At 37.3% G+C, this 4653-nt stretch overlaps 1 pseudogene; it reads left to right on the forward strand.

Moving 5' to 3' along the window:
- The first annotated feature begins 221 nt into the window (after nucleotides 1-221).
- LOC118662755 lies at nucleotides 222-877 on the forward strand (annotated as a pseudogene).
- Nucleotides 878-4653: the final 3776 nt, after the last annotated feature.

Consider the following 4653-nt stretch of genomic DNA (forward strand, 5'->3'; position numbering starts at 1 on the left):
AAACTCTGGCTAACTTGAGAAAAAAAGAACATGACAACTAGATGCAATGTGTAATCTGGGATTGGATTCAGGATCAAGGGGACAATTGATATAAATGACATTATTGGGAATATTTGTGTAAGCAGAAAAATGGACTGTGTCTTATAAAATAGTATTAGTTCATCTTAAAATTTCTTAATTTTATCATTATGCTATGGTTATATAAAAGAATATCCTCGATCTAAGATGGCAACTGTGGAAGCAGAAACCACCCCTACTCCTAATCCCCTGCCTACAGAAGAAGAGAAAACAGAATCTAACCAGGAGGTTGCTAACCCCGGACACTATATTAAACATCCTTTACAGAACAGATGGGCACTCTGGTTTTTTTAAAATGATAAAAGCAAAACGTGGCAAGCAAACCTTTGACTGATCTCTGAGTTTGATACTGCTGAAGACTTTTGGGCTCTGTACAACCATATCCAGTTATCTAGCAATTTAATGCCTGGCTGTGACTACTCACTCTTTTAGGATGGTAGTAAACCTATGTGGGAAGATGAGAAAAATAAACGAGGAGGATGATGGCTAATTACATTGAACAAACAGCAGAGACGAAGTGAACTCGATCGCTTTTGGCTATCGACACTGCTATGCCTTATTGGAGAATCTTTTGATGATGTATGTGGAGCCGTTGTTAATGTTAGAGCGAAGGGTGATAAGATAGCAATATGGACTACTGAATGTGAAAACAGAGATGCTGCTACACATATGGAGAGGGTATACATACTATACAAGGAAAGGTTAGGACTTCCTCCAAAGATAGTGATTGGTTATCAGTCCCCATGCAGACATAGCTACTAAGAGCAGCTCCTCCACTAAAAATAGGTTTGTTGTTTAAGAAAACACCTCCTGAGTATTCTCATAGGAGACTTCGTCAAGCAATCAAGATTTGGGAGCTGAACCAAAGCCTCTTCAAAAGCAGAGTGGGATTCTAAAAGTAGGAGAAAAACCAAGATGGCGGCATAGGTTAACGCCAGAGATTGCTGCCTCGAACAACCACTTCAAAAAACAACTAAAGACGGAACGGACATCATCCAGAACCACAGGAAGGCTGGCTGAGTGGAAATTCTACAACTAGGAGGAAAGAGAATATCATACCCAGACTCAGAGGAGGCACAGTGCTGAAGTAAAATGCTGAGGTGCGGAGTGTGCGGTTGTCGTTTTCAATCGGGAGGGAGTTTCAGACTCTGAGCTCCAGATCCGGGCGAGTCTCTAGGGACCCAGACTCAAACGGGAGAAGCGGGACTGTCTGGCTTCGGTCGGAACTTGAAGGCAGCTTTCTCTCCGAGGTTTGCAGTGGTTGCTGGGACTCTGTGAGGCAGAGCCTCTGGGGACAGAACTGAGACCAGCCATAACTGCTTGCTCCACCCGCCCTGTAGATCCCCAGGGACCCATCCCGCCCAAGCCCTGTGCAGAGTCATTTGCCGAATAGCCTCAGGCAAATGCTAGATTAGCACCGCCCTAGAGATCCAGCACAGAAGCTCTCCCACTGCAGACACAGCGGACTCTCATAGCCAGTTAGCCTGGAGGTCAAATCACCCCCACTATTGCTGACAACAATCAAGGCTTAACTACAACAAGACTGCGCACAAAGACCACTAGGGGGTGCACCAAGAAAGCATAAAAAATGCGGAGACAAAGAAACAGGACAAAATTGTCCATGGAGAATATAGAGTTCAGAACCACATTTTTAAGGTCTCTCAAGAACTGTCTAGAAGCCGCCGATAAATGTAGTGAGATCCTCAAGAAATCTAATGAGACCCTCGATGTTGTGATAAAGAACCAACTAGAAATTAAGCATACACTGACTGAAATAAAGAATACTATACAGACTCCCAACAGCAGACCAGAGGAGCACAAGAATCAAGTCAAAGATTCGAAATGTGAAGAAGCAAAAAACACCCAACTGGAAAAGCAAAATGAAAAAAGAATCCGAAAATACGAAGATAGTGTAAGGAGCCTCTGGGACAGCTTCAAGCGTACCAACATCAGAATTATAGGGGTGCCAGAAGATGAGAGAGAGAAAGATATTGAAAACCTATTTGAAGAAATAATGACAGAAAACTTCCCCCACCTGGTGAAAGAAATAGACTTACAGGTCCAGGAAGCGCAGAGAACCCCAAAAAAAAAGGAATCCAAAGAGGACCACACCAAGACACATCATAATTAAAATGCCAAGAGCAAAAAACAAAGAGAGAATCTTAAAAGCAGCAAGAGAAAAACAGTCAGTTACCTACAAGGGAATACCCATACGACTGTCAGCTGATTTCTCAACAGAAACTTTGCAGGCCAGAAGGGAATGGCAAGAAATATTCAAAGTGATGAATAGCAAGAACCTACAACCAAGATTACTTTATCCAGCAAAGCTATCATTCAGAATTGAAGGTCAGATAAAGAGCTTCACAGATAAGGAAAAGCTAAAGGAGTTCATCACCACCAAACCAGTATTATATGAAATGTTGAAAGGTATCCTTTAAGAAGAGGAAGAAGAAGAAAAAGGTAAAGATACAAATTATGAACAACAAACATGCATCTATCAACAACTGAATCTAAGAATCAAGTGAATAAATAATCTGGTGATCATAATAGAATCAGGGACATAGAAAGGGAATGGACTGACTATTCTTGGGGGGGAAAGGGGTGTGGGAGATGCGGGAAGAGACTGGACAAAAATCGTGCCCCTATGGATGAGGACAGTGGGTGGGGAGTGAGGGCCGAGGGTGGGGCGGGAACTGGGAGGAGGGGAGTTATGGGGGGAAAAAAGAGGAACAAATGTAATAATCTGAACAATAAAAGTTTAATTTAAAAAAAAAGCAGAGTGGACTGCATTTAAATTTGATTTCCATCTAAGTGTTGCAAAGATATAAGAGAAGTCTCATTCACCTCTGTCTTGTACTTCTGTGTTCATTTTTTTTTTTTTTTTTTTTTTGTGGCTAGAATATCCACTTATCCAATCAAAGAATTACAGTACGTATCATCCCCAGAATCCATTAATGTGTTTCTGGCCCACTCTGTAATAGTTTAGAAGAATTATTATTACAAACATATTTTACCCATCCACAATGTTAAAAAAGAACTTGCATTTCTAAACCTTACAGGAAAAGAATTCTGTTTATGTCCCATTGTATGCAGGAGCATATTTTGCTGGTTTGAACGAGTATGATGCATATAGTTTTCTAGCAATTTTCTTTGTTTCCTTTTACAGCATTGTCTTTGCTGTACTCTTGCTGGTAGCCACTAGATTTTAATTTATTTGTTTCCCTACTTGATGACATTAGTGATTCTGATTTCACTTTTTCATTTGTTTTGCTTTAGTTTTTTTCCTCATGTAATATTGGTGAAGGATCCAGGACTATGACACAAAGGTAGAATAAACATTAATTTGGGGCATTCTTTGGTAATTTTTTGGTTTTTTTGTAACTACAAAGCTTTGCTATAAATTTGTGCATTTCATTCAAATCAGTGATCTATGTTTGTGTGATTTCCTAAATATAATTGTGGATTATAAAAAATGTAAGATCATAATTACATTCCTAATTAGAATTAGTATGTCTGGTTTTGTATCTTTATGCTGTATTTTAACACTTTGTATCACTTAGGTTATTTTGCTTTGGTTAAAAAATGGCTCAGGTAGAAAAGCGGTCCCATTCATATTAAGACAGTGTACAAAACTGTAAATAAAATGTGTACAGTGAATTGTCTTTTAGACAGCTAGATTTGTCCTTTTATTTCTCCATCTCTATAGAAGGAATTTGTAATTCTTATTGCAAGCCAGTCTCTATTGTGTCTTCTCCTGTAGTGTCTTTCACGTGAACAGCGTAAGTTTGGAGCACTAGTTTGATTATGTTTATTACAAATTTTAATAAGTTGAATAGGTAGCATCAGATATATGAAATTTTAAAAAAAGAATATCCTTATTTTTAGGAAATATATAATGTAGGATTTGGGAGGAAAGGTGCATGTTGTCTAAAATTCTCAAATGGCTCAGGAAAAAAATTATACAAATATAATATGTACATATGTATAATATATATAATACATATGTATAACCCACATAATATGGAGAGAAAGAGAGATTTTAAAAACAATAAGTTAAACATGGTAAAATAGTAACAATTAGTGAATCCAAGTAAAGGTTATGGGAGTTTTTTGAAGTGTTCTTGTTAATCTATATTACTTTGAAATAATTTCAAAATAACTTTAATCTATAATGTCTCCTCTCCTTTTTAATGCTTTTAATATTGAAGAAATTGGTTCATTTGTCCTATAGAATTTCCTAAGCTCTGGATTATACAAATATAATATGTACATATGTATAATATATATAATACATATGTATAACCCACATAATATGGAGAGAAAGAGAGATTTTAAAAACAATAAGTTAAACATGGTAAAATAGTAACAATTAGTGAATCCAAGTATTTCTTTCTCATGGTATTATTTAGTTTTTCCTCTAATCCCCATATTTTCTGTAAACTAGCATTTGATCTGGTGCTAGGGTTGGCAAACTATGGTCAACAGGCTGTTTCTGTAATTCCTAAAAGCTAAGAATATTCATTTATATTTTTAAAAGGTTGTAAAAACAAACAAGTAAAAGAATATGTGATAGAG

Source organism: Myotis myotis, unplaced genomic scaffold (genome assembly GCF_014108235.1).
Source record: "Myotis myotis isolate mMyoMyo1 unplaced genomic scaffold, mMyoMyo1.p scaffold_m19_p_10, whole genome shotgun sequence".
Taxonomy (NCBI): Eukaryota; Metazoa; Chordata; class Mammalia; order Chiroptera; family Vespertilionidae; genus Myotis; species Myotis myotis.